At 38.4% G+C, this 22,598-nt stretch overlaps 1 long non-coding RNA gene across 3 annotated transcripts in view; it reads right to left on the bottom strand.

The window, feature by feature from the left end:
* LOC120537183 overlaps positions 1 to 22,598 on the bottom strand; it is an 89,196-nt gene that overhangs the window by 5,543 nt on the left and 61,055 nt on the right. Inside the window, exons 1-2 of one of the 3 annotated variants that reach the window (XR_005635276.1) lie at positions 12,814 to 13,052; positions 3,540 to 4,133 (exon numbers count right to left, since the gene is read on the bottom strand). The exons of 1 other annotated variant lie outside the window; for it this stretch is intronic. This is a non-coding gene — a long non-coding RNA (uncharacterized LOC120537183). Of the gene's footprint in view, positions 1 to 3,539; positions 4,134 to 12,813; positions 13,053 to 22,598 lie in introns of those variants that run through there. One more of the 3 variants, XR_005635278.1, reaches the window with a different exon arrangement.

Here is a 22,598-nt window from a genome sequence, read left to right as displayed (position 1 = left end):
GTCAACAAGACTATCTAGTGTTGATGGAATAGGTGCAGACAGTAAAAGATCAGAAATGGATCCAGAAAGGATAGAGGGACAGATATTTTTAAGGTTTCTGTAGACAAGAGGAGGGAAAGGCAGTGAGACAGTGAAAAATACTGCTTTATGGTCAGAAAGTCCCAAATCAGTGCTGTAAATGTTGGCAACAGATAGTCCAGAAGTGCAGATCAGATCCAGTATATGACCACCAGAGTGGGTGGGAAAATCAACATGTTGTGTCAAGTCAAAACAGTCCAGTAAGGATAGGAATTCATTTCTCAGTTTAGATGTAGTAGTGTCAATATGGATGTTGAAATAACCGAGAATGATAATTTTCTGAGAATAAGAGCTTAGCTGGGTTAAAAGTTCAATCAGATCAGATAAGAAGGATGCATTGTATTTTGGGGAACGATAAAGAACAATGAGTGAGACAGGACCTGATTCCGTTATTAGTTTACAGGCATGCAAAAGACAGTGGACAGTCAATTGGGATTCGTTTGATGTTTAAACGTGTGTGTATTAAGACATTCTGTTTCTGCCTCTGTGTGTCGGGTTCAAGCTTTCCATACTGTGTAGCAGTGGGCTGAGGCAGTAGCCTTGCAGAATGCTGATGTTGGAGAATAGTGTGGAGGACTTCTCATTGCCAGTCCTTACTGGCTAGGGTCTATTTGTCAGGAAGTCAAACCCACAGCCACAGATCAAGCTGCTCAGACCAAGGTTTCTATGCTTCAGTTCCAGGCTGACTGAGCACAATAGTGTTAAAAGCAGAGTTATATTCAATGAACAGCATCATGACATTGCCGTTTTTCCTTTCCAGATGTCCCAGAGCAGTGTGCAGGGCAAGGGAGATCCCCAGATCTGTTGCGCCAGTATGCAAACTATAGTTGAACCAGGGTAGCATGGATGCTGTGGTTAATGTTTCTGCAGACACTTCATTATCACGGAAGTTAATGTGATGGGTCGATAATCATTCAGACCGGAAACAGCAGATTTCTTTGGCAAAAGCATGATTGTGGTTTTCTTGAAACAATGTGGCATCCTATACAAAGACAAAGACAAGTTGAAGATGTTGACATGCACTCATGACAGCTGGGTGGCACATATTTTCAGGGACAGGGCGCCTTCTGGGCTGGCAGCTTTGCAGGATTTTACCCATTTAAAGTTTTTACTCACGTCAGCCTCTGACACCTGCAGAATGGCTCTGTCTGCTGTTAGTGCTGGCAGCATTGTGACATTTACCACATCTGTTGAGATTTTTCTGATAACCTGAAGATCCTTTCAAAGCAGAAGATGACTGCTATGCACAAAATCATTTTCCAATCCATTTCTATACTGAATCTTTGCCACTTTAATTGCTTTTGGTAATTCATACCTGGAGCCCTTGTCACACTTCATGTCTGCCCCCTAGTCCCAGGCAAACAGCACTGTTTAACCAGAGCTTCTGGTGAAGGTAGTAGCAGATAGTTCAGGTGGGCACATACAAGTCCATACAGAACATGATCCATCACCAAATTCATTCAGACTATTGGAAGAAGCCTTACAGATGGACTAGTTAGTGAAACTCAAACAGTTCTGTAGTTTGGATTCATGTCCTGGATTCCAGCATTGAACTTCTTGTCTGCCAGATGAAATACTATTTCATCCTTAATTTAGTAAAATGCATTGTAACACCTATCATGCACGCGTGCTTAGGGGACAGCCAAAGGCTGCAACATGTGGCATAAAACACACCAGGAAAAGGATTGGAAATTAGCATTAATGCCTTTTCTCTTTCCTCTTTCAGAACCACAGAGGATTAAGCCAAAACTTGTCACTTCCCTTCCTTTGCAGATGACCTCACTGCCATCCCATCCTGATGACATCATTTTCTGACCATACTGATGCCATCTTTTTTATTTCCTGCCATTCTGTAAAAAGCTGACCTGTTTACCATTTTCACTTGTCTAAGTTATTTTACAGAAAGCCTGGTATCAGTCACTATTGATTATTCAACGACAGTAGATGGGGCAAATCCCCAAATCTTTGTTTTGTGTTGTCTCAAGTACTTCACACACCATAACACAATTTTAAAATGTATTTTCTGGGACCTTCACACATTTTACTTGCAGGGTCTCAAGTGATCCACATATTTATCTATGGGACCCCAAACTCCCTCAGGACCATCAGTCGTCATCTTTTTGACTTTGGTTGCACCTATGCATGGAAAAGAGAGTACTTACTGCCATTTGACAAAAAATTTACAGATGTAATCTTTCATAGTTTTAATAGTCATTATTTTGACCCTTAGTTGGACAGAGAAGGAGGCCCCACAAAGTATTAAATGTATCTAATTCTTGGGTGGTCTTGAGCCCTACTGCTTCAAAGATTCTCAAGCAGGCAAGATTTAAATACTGAAATTATTCGGCATATGTCATCTTTTTGCCTAATAAATGTAATAAAACAATTTATGTGGATTCCAGATCCTCCTGTAATTAAAGGAGAATTAATGGCAAAAAGTGCAGTGGGAGGATGTAAAATGATTATAGCTCTGGGCTTGTCTGAAATAAAACATAAAATTAAAGTGAAGAAAAAAGCCAGTTTGTGGAAAAGAGATTCGTTGTTAAAGATGATTTGATTTGTATAAGGACAGAAGGAGTTGTTAGTGAACTTTGCATTAGGGAAATTTTTAAATTTGTTATTTATTTATTTTATTTATTGGGTGAATAAAAGTATAGATACAAAGTAAGTTGTGTGAATGGTGTGCTGAACCTCAATTGTTTGAACATTTTCTTATTCCCTTTGTGTTACAAAGTATGAGACGCCTCTGGGGGTCTTTTCTGCCCACTGCTATCAGGCAATTCAATGTTTCCTCCCGATTCAGTCGTTGAGTTTATTTATTTATTTGTTTATTTATGTATTTTTCAATAGATTGACTGATTGTCAGTATTATCTGTCCTGCGAGTCTGTATTCTTGTTTTTTATGTTTCTACTGCTGTATGCATCTGAACATCCTCATGGGATTAAACAAGTTTATCTAATGTAATCTAAGACTTTAAAGGTCAAATAAAAAGAAGACACACATGAAAGAGAGATGAAATCCTGGCTAAAATAACAATTTTCTTGTCACTTAAGCATAGTGCGTGCAACCCTAGAATGGATGTGTTATCATATTATGTTCAGTGAAAGCAATAGGGATAGAGGTCTTCATTTCAGAGTGCAGCAGCATTAAAATGACTATTAGGGTATTAAAACTTACTGTATATTGAAAAAATAAAAGATGCTACTTTTAGTCGTTAGATCAATGCCCATTTAAGTTGCTCCACCTTGAGCCTCCATCTCTTCTGTAATTATTAGAGTGACCTCCACATTCAGAACATGTCCATAACTAATCAAGAAGGCCTTTACAACCTGTGGGAGAACTAAAATATTTTGTAATATATGAGAACAGCTCATGAATATAAAAGAATCAGGAATCCAGTGGGTGAGGCGACATGGTCAAAAAAGTAACATTTCATTAATCCAACAAGAAATAAACTCACCAATCTCCACTTAACAGCTCAGGAAAAAAAGCATGTAAATGGTGCAGACAAAGGAGCCATGATGGGCGGTGTAACTACAGATGTGATCAGGTGAATCTTAGCCTACAATTTTAGGCTACAATGCACAATGAAGGTAAGAAATGGAGCCATTCAGTGCTTGACATTTTGTAGATCATTCGTGGCATTCCTTCACGAGCTTTTTGGTTTTAGTACATATTTCTTTGATCACGACTTTCTGACTGGTCATGCTAGGCTTCATAACTTGCAGGTTCTGTATTGGTGGGTTTTTTTTCCAGAATCTTCTTTCCATATAACAAAGATGTGGGCATTCCATTAACTGGTGATGCTGGAGATTGGGTGTGCCCTCTGAAAGATCTGGCATCTGGTCTAGTGTGACAAAAATAACTCACTAAGTGACCTGGTAATAGATGAAGTAGGAAAGACTGCCATTATTAAGCTTTTTAGAAATATTTTTCAATGTGTTTCAATGGAAATTGGCATCCCTAACCCAAGTTGTAATCAGTGTGAGTGTTTGAAAGTAGACTGACATCTCACAAATGATGTTCCTGAGACATTTTCCATCTCCTTCTGCCCCTATAATGCACAAAGGGATAAAAAGAATTAAAGAAGATGCACAGTATGTTATAAGCATTAGCACTATACTGTAACAGTATGGTGGAAGTTTTAAGCTTAGTGCCTGAATTTAAATCGTTTTATACAACTGCATATGTCAGACACCTTAAGCCAAGGTGGCATGTATGCACAATATGAATATCTTACATCTGCTCACTTCTTTTTAAAGCAATTTGATAAACCAGTGGGTTCCATTAAGGTGTTTGGCTTTATCCTCGGTTACATTGTCATGCTCTTCACTACAGATAAATGATCAGGCGCTTTATTCCAGAATTGCACGACCATTTTCTTCATGTGGTCTAGCAGCCCACATCATCAGAGATAAATAAAGCAGATACTTAACATTGATTGACATGCCTGATCTGCACGCCTGAATAACCAAGCAGAGATGTGCAGTTTGGGACATTTTAACCTTCAGTTCACCTCAACTATAACTGACTGTCCTTTCAAAACAAAGATTTCCTTTGAGTCTGCTGATTCATCTCTGACAACCGATATGCCGTCAAATGTTTTGATTTTGGTTTTATGTAGTCTTGGTGTAAATTCTTCCTGTAATATAGATATAATGATTTACTTGCTCGTTCGTTTGTCACTTGAACATTATAAGAATGTGTATCAGCAAGGGTGATTTTTTTATATACAATTATATTTTGCACTCTGTTTCCACAGACACTTGTAGTTATCTGTGTTAACTCCCAGGCAATAGTTAATAGTACAGCCATCCGCACTCTGGGATATTTTAGAATTCTTTCCTTCCTTTTTGCCTTCTGTCCTGGTTTGTTGACTGATCCAAAATAACATTTTAAACATCACTCCCATCATGAGAAGATCATATCGACTATTCTAACAATCCATCCATTCTCCCGTTTTTCCCTAAATTGGCTTAGTGCAACACAAGGTTGTAGGATAAGCCTGCAGCATTAGATACAATGCTGGAACAAAACGTGATAGGAATGTCCCTCCATGGGTCGCCGTGCTCATTCACACACTGTCAAATGACCAATGTAGAGACATCAACTTAACACACAAGTGGAAAGTTAAATTGGAAGAAAAAGTCACGGTAGGAAAAAGCTGAGGTGCCGAAGATGATGGAGAGTACTGGCAGTAGAAACGTCAGTTGAGAAAGAGCAGATAATCTATTGTTCCAAGTAAAATTTGGGTGGAGTGGTGGCTCTGCGGCTAAGGATCTGTGCGGGTATCCCGAAGGTTGCTGGTTCAAATCCTCGTCACTTCCAAAAGAGATGCTACTCTGCTGGGCCCTTGAGCAAGACCCTTAACCTGTAATTGCTCCAGGGGTGTTGTAACAATGGCTGACCCAATGCTCTCACCCCAAGGGGTATGCAAAAACTAACAAATTCCTAATACAAGGAATTGTAAAAGGCAAAAAAAAGGGCTTATTTTTTTGAAATTGTTGACCTTTATATTAAGTGAGTGCCCTGTACTAGAAGATGACAATATGTATTGGTCTCCACATTATATAGCACGTCTTTAAGAGTAGAGGGCAGTCAAGAAGCAGGTTAGTAAAGCCATTATATATGTGAGAGGTGGAGTGTTGAGGGTGCCTCCCAAACTGTATATGCAATGATTTGTCGCCAATTTGCTATTTTACTTTCACTTTGAAAATTGCCTTGAATGATGAGCACCATCTCCCAACCAGTAACTGGTTTGGGACCTATTAATGAAAAATTATCAAAAGAATGCCCACAATGCACCATGCAAAACTAAAAGCATCTTGCCATGCCTAGCATTGAGCTGTGAAGCAGCAGTGTTAACCACGGTCAGTACTGGATCTTTCTCTTGCATATATTGTAATAACATGAGATATTTAATAATGGTCCAGCCATTCATTTTCTGAGCTTTTTTTTCCCGTAATAGGACCACAGTAAACTAAAGCCTTCTGTGGAAGTATTGAGTGTAAACATGGCAGTTCTTCACAGGGAACACTCACGCTGAGTCACACTACGGCTGTTGCAGAAATGCCAATTAGTCTAACGTGTGCATGTTTGGGGTGTTGTGAAGAAAGCAACAGAAATCCACAAGTTCATAAGGTAATGTGCAAATCCCCTCACAGACAGGGTCTCAGGTTATAGGATAAACCCAGAACTCGTGAGCTATGTGGCAGCAGCAGCAGCACACCACCATGTTGCTCATGATTCAATTTGTATTGTTCCTATATTAAAAAGTTACTGTTAATGTGCAACTGGGATTGATGGGGATGAAAGCTTTTAGAGAAATTAATATTCTAAGAATAAAACCACAGAAAACTTTTAGATAAGATGAATGCCACAAAACCCATAACATCTAGTCAGTGGAGATTTATGTGCAACATACTGTATGTAGTTAATCAGAGGTACAACCAAAGTGGAAGAGATACCCAAAGTACAGGAAATTAGGTTGAAGTGGTATGGACAAGGAGAGACAATGAATAAGTGGGCAAAAGAGTAATGGGATTGGAAGTACAGGGAAAGAGAAAGTGAAGGAGGCCAAAGCAGAGGTGGATGGATAAAGTAAAAGAAGATCTGAAGGAAAAGGGTTTGACTGGCGAGGAGATGCAGGACCGAGCTGTTTTGAAAAGGCGAATCAAGCACATTGACCCTCCCATAGAAGTTGGAAAAGTGGAAGAAGGAGAAAAACATGTAGTAAAACCAAATAAAAGAAAGAGAACCAACCTGATCTTCTTTTTCTTCATGCCTCAAATCCCACACTGTAAAGTGAATCTAAAGTACAGCACCCTCTCCATTAAAGTAAACTGCCTAGTCTCTTCCACACCAGGCTACGCCATTAGTAAATAAATCATCTGGAAAAGTTACATAAATATTTCAAGACATAACTGCTTTAAAGCCACTTATAAAATATGAATTGCAAATAATAGCCTTCTTTATTTACAGAACATTTAGGCGTGTACATTCTGTTTTTTTTTTCTGACACATACATTACCAACTGAATAGGATTTCCAACATTATTACAGTGTTAAAAAGAATCATTTAATGTCCCTGCCCAGAGCCATGAGCCTTCACAAGGTACAACAGCTGTTGCACATACAAAATTCACAAGACTTGGGTGACATTTTTACAGTCTGCTTTATAAAAACCTTAATCTCATGCAATATACAGAAAAATATCCACAGATCAAAAACAGAATCAGGTTTTAAAATGTGTGATGCTTGTCCTTATAGCTGTTTGGCTTCCTCCTCATAGTGGAGTACTGAACATAAGAGGTTAGTAACACGCACTGATACAGTGCATTGCCGCACCCACCACATGACAAACCAACTCAGGATCCCAGATTAGGACCCAAATGCAGCCAAGCAATGGGCGACACCTCAGCACCACACAAGTTCAGATGGAATGGAACAGCAGGAGGTTTTTTATGGTGGCTGGAGTGCCAATCCTGCCACCAACCCCCAAATTTTTCCTGCAGGTTGGAGAGCCTACATGCAGGGCTAAATGCAGCTTAACGTCATACCCAGGATTTCAGAACATAACAACATAAAAAATTCAACAAACGAGATAAGACCATTCAGTCCATCAAGCCTGTTTGTTTAACTAATAGCTAAGCTGTCCTAATATCTCATCCAGATTGTTTATAAAGGTTGTCAAGGTTTCAGCTTCAGCTCCATGACTTGGTTGTTTGTTTCGAAGATCCACAACTCGTTGCATAAAGAAGTACATACTGGCTTCAGTCCTCAGTGCACTTCCCCTTAATTTCTACAGATTTCCTCAGGTTTGTGATTCACCTTTAAGCTGAAAGAATTCATCTGGATCTACTTTATCAATGCCTTTGGGGATTTTAAATACCTGTATTAGGTCCCCATTCAGTCTCCTCTGCTCGACACTAAACAGGTTTAATTATCTGAGTCTGTCAGAGTACGACATGTTCTTAAGTCCTGAGATGCACTTGGTTGCTCTCCTCTGTACAGCTTCAAGTGCTGCAAAGTCTTTCTTGTATCATGGTGACCAAAACTGCACACAATACTCCAGATGTGGTCTTAGGAGTATATTATAAAGTTTGAACATAATGTCCTTTGACTTAAATTCAACAGCTTTTTAATTAAGTGCACTTATTGTAAGCAAATAAATGTAAGGGATCTACTTATCAAAAAATGTTCTCTGCAGTTGTAATAGATAGATAGATAGATAGATAGATAGATAGATAGATAGATAGATAGATAGATAGATAGATAGATAGATAAACCATTTTTGTAGATATTTAACTGAGCATCTGCAAGGTAAAAAGTTTATATACTGCTTGTGCCTGAGACTAGGCTACTGAGCTACTGAAGGCTGACATGCCAATACTGCAGTCAATGCAGGTTTTAATAACTTTGGGAGCGTTGGCTATGGTCAAAATGTGATGGGAAGAAGAAAATGACACAATGCTCTATATGTATTTTTCGACCACTCAGGTCTGTAGATAAATGGCGTCTAGTGATACCACCTCTGTGTGCCATCAATTCTCAGTCCTACTCTTTTCATGAGTGGCTCCTAGTTGGTGGAATGAGCTACCCACATCCATTCGAAATTCTGAATCCCTTAATGTATTTAAAAAGTATATGAAGGCACAGTTAATTTCTGTCTAAATTTTATTAGTTATTAGGTTTTTCTAACCTAGAAATTATAACTAGCTTTTTTTTTCTGCGCTCTTCACTTGTGGAGATCAGTTGTGCAGCCTCCTCCTGTAGCATTTGTTTCAAAACAGTCCCCCTACCTGATGTTTACTTGATTATGTTGACCTCTTTTATATGTTGCGCTAAATAAAAGCATTTGTCCTGCATGTGCTCTGGAGGATCTCCTCTTGGGTTCAATCGAGGTATGTAATAGCCCATTAACAGGTTCATTAAACAAAATAAAAAGATGTATGGGGAAAGATTCAAGAGGCAGTTTAATGATAACAATCCAAAGTAGGTTTGGAAAGGCCTAAAAACAATCACAGGACTGGATTCTAAAGAATGTGAACTTTCTAGTAGACAAAGACCAAAAGCATTTAGCAGATGAAATTTAATAACGTTTTTACCAGATTTGAAATAAATGATTTCAACACCCAAAATGCAGAAGTAAAGGAGATGCTTTATAAAAAAAGGGAATTCTGCTGTGATAGGGTTCAGTTCTGAAGTGGAGAATGACTTGCTAAAACAAACAAGGCAGTGGGGCATATCACTCGGCCCTTAAAGTCCTACTTCAATCAGCTCTTGCTGGTTTTTCATTAGTTTTTTAACTGGTCTCTGACCTGTGGTATTGTACCTAAGCTGATGAAACAATCCATCATTATCCCAGTTTCTAAGGTTTCTAGGCCAAGTTGTCTGAATGACTATAGACCAGTGGCACTCACCTCTATTCCAATGAAATGCTTTTAACATTTGGTGAAAAACATTTTAATGACAGAGACAAAGTCTTTTCAAGATAACTGCCAATTTGCTTATTGTGTAAACAGAAGTGTTGAAGATGCTCTGCTTGTTATCTTACATCATATCTACACTTTTCTTGATCAGCCTGGTTCCTATGTCAGAGCACAGTTTTTTGATTTTTCTTCAGTGTTCAATACCATCTATCCTCACAAGCTGATTAGGAAACTGAACAGTATGAATGTTAATCCATTTATCACATTATAGATTCAGGACCTTTTTTAAATCATTCACAGATAGTCAAAGTACAGGACACTTTTTTAAAAGTCACTCATTCAAACACAAGACGTCCACAGGGGTGTGTCTTATCACCATTACTATTTACTCTGTATACAGGTGACCTGAGACAGAACAATGACCGCTGCTCCATTATCAAGTATGCTGATGTCACCGTGCAAATAGACACACACCTGGGGCCTCATGTATAATGCCGTGTGTAGAACTCGCACTATAACATGGCGTAAGCACAAAAACCGAAATGTGCTTACGCACAGAAAAATCCAGATGCAGGAATCTGTGCGTACTCCAACTTCCACGTTCTTCCGCTACATAAATCCCGATCAGCGTGAAAACTAACGCTCGTGCACGTGCATTTTGTAACGCCCCAAATCCTCCCAGAATTACGCCTATTTGAATATGCAAATCAATATAAATTGCCCTTAACCGCAGCCTTCTGTGAAAAGACAATGGGAAAAGCACGGGGAAAATATAAGAATTTCAGCGAATACCAAGTGGAGGCAAAGGAAAAACATACTATTTGTTCAAATAAACCATGGTATAATCAACAAAAGGAAGTTGATCGAGTGACATAGCGTGTTGGAGAAACTTGAAAGCTCACGTTCACAAAATCGCACAGTGCCGGAAATAAAAAGAAGTCACATATCAAAGTTGCCGTGAAAAGAAGAGTTGTAAGCCCACTGTCTGAGTGTCATATGAAAGCTTATTAGGGTACAGAGAAAAAAGGCACACGGTGGGGAAAAAGCACGAAATGTCAACTTTAATCTCGAATTTTCCACTTTAATCACGTAGTTTATTTTGTCATTTAGTAGAACATTATAAACTTTATCTTAAAATCGTTTAATTAACCAGTTTCTCAAAATTACATTGTAATTAAAGTAGCACGTTAAATGCTTTGTTTTGTATTTGATCTTCTACTCGTATGTGATCTATGTGTGTGAATCACTACTTGCTTCTTAAACTGGCTCTCTTCCTCCAACTGGACACAGAGTCCATTACATTTGTGATATTACAGCTCTCTGAATAACTAAAATACTGAGATGTATACGTGATGTCATTTTCATGATGATAGGAGCTAAAGCACGTTATTAAACATGTGTTTCATGAGTCTCGTGCTCATGACAAGCATTTATCTTTTGTCGAAATTTGTCGCTGCGTTTTTAGCTGTGTTGTTATTTTCTCTTTCTGTTTTATATTCAATATATATTGGCATGGCCGCCCCAAGAGTCCTTGCTTTTCTTTCCCCAAGTAACCGTTCGCCACACAATCAGCTCTGTAATAGAAGTTAAGCCATCTGTAAGCTTAGCGCCGATTCTTCAAAACGTTTAAAGAACATTGAAATATCTCCGTAGTACATGTTTAATTATTCTATCCTTCACGACACTCCCAGTGAAGAATATAGATTATTTAAATGAAGTTAAAGTTTTATGTGTATAATTTAACAAACATATTTTGCTGCATTTCACCTTAAAAATGATATCGTCATCATATGTAAATACGCGCTTTATAAAGTGGCCCAGGTTGTGAGATATTATAACTGTAGTGCAAGTTTACAGTGGGGTTATTGTACTTATAAGTACCAACAGTTCTACAAGGAGCAATTGATTGAGTGCATTTAAAGTTCTTGGGATTAAACTGTTTCTGAACCGCGAGGTCTGTACAGGAAAGGCTTTAAAACATTTTGCAGTGGCAGAGACAGCGTGTGCTTAATGCCGTATACCGATAATTCTCTTTCGGATCAGCTGCTGCTGTGATTCACACTCAGATACAGTGATATAAATACTCCGAGTCGTGCAGTGAGAGTAATATGGAAAAAGATGATCCGCTGTGGCAACTCCTAATGGGAGGAGCTGAAAGAAGAAGAAGAAGAAGAAGAAAAAAGAAGAAGAAGAAGAAGAAGAAGAAGAAGAAGAAGAAGAAGAAGAAGAAGAAGAAGAAGAAGAAGAAGTGAGAGTAACAACGCTAAAGCAGTTATGGTATTTGGAATACTATGGCTGTTCCCTGGACCATTATATTGTTACGAGTTAATTACAATCAGATGCATTACACTAATAAACAATATGCGGTTAGTTTCTGTGTATTTATAAAGCCGCGTCATGAAAATAATGAGTAATCACACAAGAACAGTACCATTGCTTTGACGCTGGGTGCCGCCAGTCTGCAAAACCGAGTGGAGAACTTGCGTATGACAGGGTATGAGGTACCGTGGAAAAGTGCGTGGCTTTACGCTAAGTGTAGGTTTTATACATCGCGATTTGAACGTGGAAAAGTTCTTACGCAACATTTCTGTGTGTACGCACCGTTTATACATGAGGCCCCTGGGGAGGATGAGACCCACTGAATCAAGTGAACCAAATGGTAAATTGGTGCAATAAGAACTATCTCAGTCTGAATGTAAAAAAGACAAAAGAAACGATATTTGATTTCAAGAGACAGAAATCTTTATGCTCACCCATTGTTGTTCAGGAGGAGGACGTGGAAATAGTGTCTGTATTAATGGGAACTAATAATCTTAGCTGGAATACAAATACAAAAGAAATTCTGTAAATGTAATCAATACATTTTTCTCCACTGTAAACTTAAACTATTTAAAGCAGACAAGGACCTCATGTTGTCCTTTTATCGCAGTATGATCCAATCTGTTATCATTTTCAGTTTCATTGCCTGGTTTCGTAGTCTGACAAATCAAGATTTAAAAAAACTCCAGCAGATTACTAAGCATGCAGGTAAAGTTATTGCAGCTGATGTAAATGATTTAGTAAGTGTGTGTCAGAGGACAATGCTAAAGAAACTGTAAATCATCTCAACTAATGATAGACATCCATTATATGTAGAACTTAACTTCAATAAATCAGGAAGGATAGTAGATTTGAAAACCCACACAAAACACTCCAGAGATTCCTTTCTTCCAGGTGCCATACGACTTTTTAATAAGGAATATCTGAGAAAATGATTAAGGTTTGCTATGTATCATGTAACAAGTTTTGTGTAAATATGTCCTACCTTAACCTGTATTGTCCCCATTTGTTTGGCTTTCATTTCTTTCTTTTTCTTGTTAGATGCACCTGAGAAGGCAAATTTCATGTTTTCTTGTTTAAACATGAATAAATAAAGAAAGCTTGAAACCCACTGGAGTTAGAGGGGGCGTGTCACTAACTTTCTTTTCTTCCTTATCTCCCTGCAGCAACAAGAAACCTCACAGTGAAGGCCCTTAGCCCTGCCCCTTCTGGTTTGCACGCTATAAGAAGCCCAGCTGAATGGAAGGGGGTGTCACTTTCCACTTAGAGCAACCCACTGGATGGAGCTCCAAGGAACGACCCTTGCCTTTGAAAGACAAATAACTTATTCTTTTGTTTATTATGGCCATTTTCTGTACCACCTTGAGGTGTAACTTAGCTTTGGACTTTAGCATTAAACAGGACAACCTGCTTGGTGTCTCACATTTTCATTGTTGCCCAACCTGTCATTCCTGCACCGGGCCACACGTCTTTCAATTGAATTATTATAAAATCAGATTCTACATCCCTGTCCAGCTGCCTAAACCACATTGAACACAGATTGCTGTGAACTGCATATTTATTTTGGATTTGCATATGATTGAATGTTTCTAACAGCCTAACTCTTTAGCCATTATTCTCAGTCTTGGTTGGACTATATTTACTTTTCTCATTCGTTAACCTTGTTCTTTTCTAATTCAAGCTTAGAAATTGCCTCACTTTCATTTCACACACACAAATAAACGTTTCTGTTGTACCAGGACTTGTGTCTGTGAGGCTGTGTCTGTGGCTTGGAGTACTGCAACACCCCTTAGTGGTCACACCCTATAACTTTATTTTCAGAGCCATACTATGTGACGTCTACAATCCGCTTTCGGGGTGAAGTTTGACCTCCAAGGTTATTCCTCTTTTTATTTTTATTTTATTGTATTCTAGAATCAACTCTCGGCAGCTGCCAGCAGGGCTTCATATCTTAAATCATTCTTGAGGCAGATTGAAGACTTACAGTAAGTGGCAGCTTAAGTGAAAAATTAAGGAAAACGCTTACACAAACACTGACTTAATAAGTTTTAACGAGAAAAGATGCAGATGAAAGAAGAGAAGAAGCAGGCTGCTAAGGTGGAGAAAAGAAGAGCTGCTCGGGAAGCAGCAAGCGCATCAACCTCTGAACAAACAAATGCTACATGTACAGAGAAAGAGGATGAGAACTAGGAATGCTTAGGTCAAGTGTATTCACTGCACATTATCGTGCAGTGCGCCATTACTGGTAATTTAATACTTTAAATATGTGACACAACTATTCTTGTTAATAATGTACTTCTACCTCATTCAGACTTTTGTGAATTGTTCATTTTGTTGTAACAATGTCCCATTGAAACAGAATGGGGAAGACTTGAGCATGGGAAAAGCACTGTATCACTTAAATGTATTATTATTATTATTATTATTATTATTATTATTATTATTATTATTATTAAGACACATAACCCTTTAAGGCGGGACTTCCTGTTTCTGGTAAGAAAATTTCCATGTTACTTCTATATATACATAGGGCTTTAAGGCTGATATGTATTTATGTGTCAAGCCTATACCATAGCTATGCACGTAACCTACAAAAGCAGTTTAGATTTCTGCATCGCTCCATGCTACAGGCTTATGCCAGAAAATTAGTTGGAGGTGTTTGTAGTGTGCAAGAAAAGCAAATAATCAACTAAAATGCTCTCAAGAATCACCACTCCTCTTGCTACATATTTTCTTCCATAGGTAAGCATATTTGCTCCTCACAATTGTCCACTCTTTCATACATTCGTTTGCTACCAAACCAATGTTAGACAATATTTCGCACCACAAATTAGCTGCCATTTGATTATCTTTGTAGTATTGTGATGAGGTGATCATATAAATGTATATATTTCGTAACTTCTTCGACAGGTCTTTTCTCAATCTGCTTCACGTCTACTTCAAAATAGTGCAAGATGAATGTTTCAGAAAATCCATAGTTACCAGACTGACCAATCTGAGTTGTGTTGTGTGGAATAGTTATCTGGAGGAATATTTTCTACATAGAATGTATATAGTGTTTATTAGCTGAGGAAATAAGGGAGGGGATTTTTATGTAATGTATTTGGAGAAATAAAATGGGAAATCTTAATGTAAACGGAGTACAGGGTTTACTTGGCCTAGTCTGTGCTTTTCCAGGCCTTGTGCCTAGGGGGGTAACAGCCCACCAAAGTTCTTTAAAGCAGTCATTACTATATGATTACCATTCTCCACGGACAAAACTAATATTGTATGTTCAAAGTCTCCCACTCATTTTAAAAAGCACAACTCTGTAAATGCCTGAAACACAATGAAGACATGCAGTATTTGCACTTGAACACTCACCTGCGTACTGTATATGAGGAGAACTTGGTGATGAAACTGCAGTGCAACCACTGGCAACGTCTTAAACATACAATGTAGTCATTAAACCACAAATGTTTCAGAAGAATCTTGCAAAGGGTGGGGATGAATACTTTAAATAGTTTAAGCTAAGTCGTCAGCAAGTATTAAACATTAGCAAAACAAGCTGTTGATGAACATTTGGACAAAAGCTGACTTTTCTTATAGAAATGAGAAGTGCCACCTGCAGGAAGATGAGTCTAATTGATTTTTCAAACATTAACAGATTCCTTTCCTGAAGAACATGATGAAGTTTTATTTTTAAGAGTTAAATGATAAAAGTCAGAGACTTTTTGTTACTTCCTTTTGTTGGAGAGGGCAACAGAAGAAGCTGGAAGTATTTGGACATTAAATAGTAGTGATAAATCAGCTGTCCATGAGTGGCATACAGTTTTATAGGGTTATGGGGAGCTGACTGAATAATAAACAGGGTAGGAACCAACCGTGACCAGAACATCATCCCGCTACAGAGAACACTAAAGCACACAAAGTTTTGAACTGAGACTACACTTAGCTGGGCAGCACAGTGGCACACTGATTGCTTTTGCTGGATCACAATTCCAAGAGCCCAGTTTTATGTCCAAGCCTGATCTCACCCTTTGTAGGGTTCACTTGATCTCTTTATTTTTGTGTATTAATCTCTAGGTGTTCTGATTTCTTCCTACACCCCAAGCATGTACAATTGTGCCTGATTACACTTAAGCAATTAACATATTAGCTATTACCACAGATGCCATTAACATTGGCATCTCTGAATTTGGCCTGTATGGGTAAGAGGACCTAGTGATGGACTTATTGCTTCACTTCACCTGATAATGCCATTAAAGGTTGTGGCTCATCAAAGCTGAGCTAGTAAAAACAACACATGCAAATATTCAGTGTGATAGGGTGCCAGCCTGGCAAGGCGAGGCAGGAAATGGGAAAACTAAATATGTGAATGTGGCATAGTTCATATTTTGTTAGAGGAAACTGTCTCCCTCAAGAATAGTGAAGGCAACCAGTCACTGGGGGATGGCATGCTTTATATATTTAAGATATTGATCCATGAGTTAGATAAGATAGCAAGTCCTGCTAGAAGAGGCACTGCCTTTTAAACTAAAATGCCCTGAAAATAAAGAACTATAAGTTCAGAGACAGGGTGGGTGGCAGAAGAGGACCCCCATTTTAAACATGTGTGGTCCTACTGCTAATTTTAGAGGGCAAACTTCATTTATACCAACAAGTATGGCTCACCCTGTAACTGTGATATGGCTGTCAGAGATGGAGAGAGCAGAGGTTGTCAGAAGCAGGACTTTATGGGCCTCTCCATGGCCAGAAGGATCTTAAGCTTCAAGTCGAGATGAGAGATGGCCAACAGTTCAACCTGATATGGGAGTTGGTGGGTGGCAGACAGCTTTCTTCATTGTAGGTGATGGTTCAGTGGAAAAGCACCTGACCTAATAGATTAAAGTCCAGACCTGTTTAGATGGGCCCAGTGTGGCAAATATTGTTACTTTTTTGTATTTTTAGATTGTTACTTTCATGATATCACTGTTATCCATCCTTTGTGGGCGTTTTGTATAACAAACCTTTTATTTTGATGAAGAATATTGATCCAAGTAATGCTGGCACAATGGTTCCTCCATCACATTGGTTAATTTTGCATTTCCCAATGCTAAAAATGTATTTTATGCACTCAAGTACTGTAATAAATCTTTGATTTAATTCATTCTTGTATTTTTAAATGTGTTTTTTTCTATTACAAAATGGAGTCTCAACAACAACAGACATGGAGCAGAAACAAATCATTTTGTTACAGGGCACACTCATACAAGACCAGTTTAGAATTCTCACTTAAAAATTGTACTAATCTTTTCAAATTTCTATGTTACTACTAGTTTAACTTTATAAGAATAGGCACTTGAATATAGTATGCAGCATTGTATTGTTCTAAGATTTTTTTAGGTAATGAAGACAGACGTTCCACAGTGAGACAGTAACACTTAGCAAGAATTTCGCTGTACTCAGTATTGCTGGCAATACTGACTCTATAAACCTATCAGTATTTCCTTGGACTGTGGGAGGAAAGCATAGTGCCCAGGGGAAATCCTTAGAGAACCCTGAAGAACATGCAAATGTCATCTAGATGACATTGCAGAACAAAGTGTCAACGGATTTAATCTGGTAACCAATGGAGCTGCCCAAAGGTCTAATTAGCACATCGATTCTTTTGCTGGCTTGACTAAACTGGCTTCCTGTCCATTATCTTCATATCTCATATGTTACAGTACATTCCAGAAGCGTAGATGATCTGGCATCATGGTTTGCCCAATATAAACTTAGCAGACACTGGAGTTCAACGCTCTGTGTTATGCCTTGTGAGGTCCATCTATGATTTAAGAGAAAAGACAAAAGTATTTGACCGTAAACTTGTGTGACGTGCTTTCAAGCTCTGCGAGAATCTGCTCTGCCAAGTCTTTTACAGAGAAGGGGGAAATCCTGTAAATTTACCATTCATGTTAATGAAATGTTTTTAAAGTAAAATATTGTTTCTTTCACTTTTAGCTTCCCTAAACAGTGAATTATTAAAATGCTGAGTTTTCCTTGCACAGTGCAATCATTTGTAACCTTGATCATGAAGACTCAGTGAAGCAGAACATCAGAGCAAAGTTCTTCTGAAGGGCCACAGAAAGGATGAAAACATTCATTTATGGAATGTAGAAGTTGCATTTTCTATGAATTACTGTGGAATAAAGGTAAAACTGCAATGACCCTTGCAATTGGAATATTCTCAAGATAACATGTCTACTGGAACCAAAGCTTTCAACTTATTTAAATTTCTGTGGTGTCCAAGAAGTTCAAATTTGAAAATGAAAATTAAGAAAAGTAACATGAAAGATGAACAAATCTGCCATGAGAGCTAAGCCAAAGCAGCAGTGAGGGGAGCATGAAAATGAGATCATATACCACACATCTGCTAGGCTCGTAATACCACTCATAATGCCCTTCTTTAAAGTCAGTCAGTAACGAAACCCAGATGAGAATGCAGAAAATGTCTTTATTTTCACAGAATTATGCACAAATGTCTCAGTCCATGGAGTGAGCATATCAATTAAACAATTCATCTGCTTTTATACTTGTTCTAATAACATCACCTCATCTAATAAATCTCATCATCTGACTCTTAATATGCAGAACTTTATTACCTCCTCCAATCAACTAACGGCACCAGTAATTTCTGACTCCTGTCGACTTTGCCATTACTCTGAACACTGCTGCATTAAGAGGAGTGTTTTTCGAATTGTCCTAATGATTTTAGCACTGTTTCATATGAAGAGGTTATAGGCTTTCCCATCTGTTTTTCCCCTGGAGAGGTGTTCATTACTACGTAAAGCTAGGCAAGTTTGGGCCCGGTCAGTACTTGGATGGGAGACCATTTAGGAAGAGCTTGGGTTGATGTTGGAAAAGGTGTTGGTAAAGCGTTTACCGTGTGGTTCCCAGTACCCCAGCAAAGTGATGGGGACACTGTGCTGTAAATATGGTGTTGTCATTTGGATGAGATGTAAAACCAAGGTCCTGACTCTCTGTGATTATAAATGATCGCTGGGCATCCTACATATTCCAATGTCTTGGCTAAATTGTCCAGCACTGCCTAGTCATTCTGGCCTTTAATAATCCCCTGTCTCTAATTGGCTAACTATCTCTCACCCCTTCTCCACCTAACAGTTAATGTGTGGTGAGCATACTGGTGCAAAATGGTTGCCATTGCATCATCCAGGTAGATACTGCACATTAGTGGTTGTTGAAGTGGCTCCACAATTACTATTAAAAGCGCTTTGGTGAGTAGTAAGAAAAGCCACTATATAAGTGTAAATAATTATTACAGTTATTTTTATTATTATTATTCAAAATAATCTTGGAAAATTACATTGGTAGCTTCTCTAAGTTAATGCAGAGACCTCTTGCACTTTTGCCTCTGATGCTGCGCCACAGTGGTCAATTCTCTTATTTGGCACAGTGAAGATTGGGGTATTGCATTCTTTTTTAAAGTCTGAATAGCAATCTGATTATTAAGTGGTTACCTACCAGGTAACTCTTGTGGTGGGCCAGCCAGTCAGCAAACATCCACCATGTCCTGTCAGTTGTGAGAAGCAGCTCATAGATATGTGATACAGTATCTGCCAAATCATACATAGAGTTAAAAAAAAAAGAATGTAATACTCCAGTTATGAGTGTTTTGGGTATCATTCATCTTTAGATAAAATAACCCTGTTTTGAGTGAACATGTAGAACCTGTCAAATATGCCCACACAAATAAGTGCTATTTATCAGAATTAAACCAGGGTCATGTGCTGTTGATCCTCACAACAAAATGGCCAATGGTAATAAAATAGAAGTGCTTGTAGTCTGGGCCAGTGAGACAAAGGAAATGGCAAATCATCATTTAGGAAGAAGGTAAAGGAAGTTGGGAGCACTGATAGCGCATTGCTGCACACACCACACAATAAACCACCTGGATTGGGACCCAATTGCAGCGAGTGACACCTCAATACCATACTGGAACAGTGTGAGGCTTTTTATGGTGGTTGGAGTGCCAATCCTGACACTAACCCCAAAGGTTTCCCTGTAAGTTGGAGGACCTGATTGCAGGGCTGGATGCAGATTAATGTCGTACCAATGACGAATCAATTGCTGGTTAAGGGCCTTGCTCATGGGCCCAACAGAGTAAAATCACTTCTGGCATTTACAGGATTTGAACCGGCAAGGCAACCTTCCGATTTGCTAAGGTAGATCTCAAGCCTCCAAGCCACCATTTCAACCACATGAAGGAGCTGATGGATAAAATATCACTTAATTAATGTGCAAAAATAACAAGGGCAGGGAACTGGGCTTTATTGCTTTCACAAGAGCAAATGAAGAAGTATCAACTATAAGCTGTATGATGGGTGGCCTCGGCCATTACCTGGCCGGGACACCACCTTGATGGAAGGAGCATCTGAGAGGCATTACCTCCCCTGAGACACTAGAGGGCACCCTTCTGTGTGGCTGTGGCACCACAAATTCCCACAGGGCAAGCAGGGCGCTGGAGTTTGGTACAGCCAAAATAATCTGAGACAGTGTTTGGAATGGGAACTTCATGTACTATGTCAGCTAACAACAAAAGCATGACTCAATTTCATTTAAAATTACATATCACACCCATTTCATTTGACATGGATTATTCAAGGTGTCCCCGAGTTAGGATTCTAATTGTGAATGCTGATGGCATGCACCCACCTCATTAGCGACCTGCTTTTATCATACAGTTAACACACTTTTTATTTACTTTCAGTTTTGCATTCAAAATTTTCTCTAACCTTCTCAGAAGGTTACCCAATGGGACATCATTTTTTAATAATAAAAAAAAATCTGATGTGCTATTTCCCCCTACATTGCTAGCACTTCACCTTACCTTAGTTCATTGAAACAATCCCAACCAACAGATCTCTTAACTTTACTTTAAACTGCAAAAAAAACAAATTCAGTTCAATTGTTGAAAACCTCTTTAGAACTGGGCAGACACGTATTAATGCTGTCTCCCATTAATCAAGCATTCTGAACATAATGTGTTAATATATCTGACTGCTGATTGTTTTTATTCACAAGATGAGTAGAAGAGAGGATGTCTGATTTGATTTGAGGAAGATGAAGAATTGTATGTCTGATTCATTCATTGTGTTGTTGTTGTGCTTTTAAAGTGACAGGGCAAAAAAAGATTTATTTAAATATTGTCATGTAATGGTACCCTTATTTAAACATTTGTATACTGTAGAGACTGTTAACAGTCAGAATATAAATAAAAAGAATTTGAAAAAATTTGAGCGTTACGTAATATTTAACAAAATGTATTAATTTCAGATAAAATGTGTGGAGTATTAATTAATTCTTGAATTACATAATAGATCTATAGTTTAGCTTACCAAAACAAATCTATTACAGAGCCAATTTGGACTTTCTTACTTAGTTATTACAGTATATTGATATTAAACCTTGTAATTATATAAATATATTAAGACAGTAATTCAGTTTTAATTCATAAAAACATAGCGCATGTTTAGCTTTAATCACAGTTTGAAGTTCTCTTCAATAATAATATAAAATAGTTATAACTTGCCGAAGCCCACCATAGCATACGGCGGTGTAAGAATAGGAAAGGAAAACGATGAGAAAGGAATTCAGTATAACAAAGGCTTAGGAAACCACCATCGCAGTGAAACAAAAATAGCAAGGAGCGAAACCAATGCCAGTGGTTGAGAGAGTACCTTCCTGTAGCAGGCTACGGAAAACATAGACATATGTAGATAGACACCGCATTCACTGTGTTGCCTAGTCGACATGATAAGTCAGCTTGTCTGCCCTATTGCAAGTGGTAAAAGTGCAATTTAAACTAATACAGGTAGATGTGGAAAACGGGTTTTCTGATGAAAAAACAATAACGTTTTAAACAGTATCGTTTACATACAACAGATTTTGGTGAATCGTTTACATGCAATTATTTATATCCATTTATACACTAAATGCGTGCGTATCCCATGGTCTTAGAGTTGGTGGGCGGGGCTCTCTGTCTTGCAAGCAGTCTCTGCTCTGTCTTGCTTGCTCTTAGTTAGAGTTGGTGGGCGGGGCTCTGTGAGTTGGCGATCGTGGCTCTCTGTCTTGCATGCGGTGTAATGTCAACGTGTCTCTGAGGTGCATGTGGACTTTTGCACAGACGAAAGCGACTGAAGCTGTGTTTGGTGAGTTGTTGCGTGCCTCGAGAGCGACGCTGGACTTGGGAGGACGGTTACAGTTGGCATGCGTGGCTCTGTCGTGCGTATCCCATGACACGGTAGGACGGTTAGAGTTGGCGGGCGGGGCTCTGTTGAGCATATCCCATGGTCTTAGAGTTGGCGGGCAGGGCAGGGCCGTCTTGCTTACACTCACTGTCTTGTGTGCCCTCAGTGTCTTGCTTGCGCTCAGTGTCTTGCGTGCTGTTAGTGAATTATATATATATAGATGTTAACAAAATGCAACAGTTATACAATTGCCTAATTTAAATGAAATGTTTTGCCAATTAATATCAAAAAAACATACTTTGGTACTGGCCAAATACAAATATACTGTTTTTACTGTGTAAACCATCATTTTTTCTAAAGAACTGATTATATTTTAAATTTCTAAAAAAGTCTTTGATTTTAGCTGTCAGAAGTGCCCAAATATGTTGTTTTCAATAAAATTTAACTTTTTTAAAATAGCAAAAGAAGAACTGTTTATTATTCAAACACAATAGAATGTCAACAGAATCCAATATCAAAAAAACAACCCTTAAATATATCTACTCTAATTCCTAAAATT

The sequence above is a fragment of the Polypterus senegalus genome, chromosome 10 (assembly GCF_016835505.1).
Source record: "Polypterus senegalus isolate Bchr_013 chromosome 10, ASM1683550v1, whole genome shotgun sequence".
Lineage (NCBI taxonomy): Eukaryota > Metazoa > Chordata > Cladistia > Polypteriformes > Polypteridae > Polypterus > Polypterus senegalus.
The sequence above is the reverse complement of the archived record's forward strand: the minus strand, read 5'-3'. Positions and strand labels throughout refer to the sequence as shown.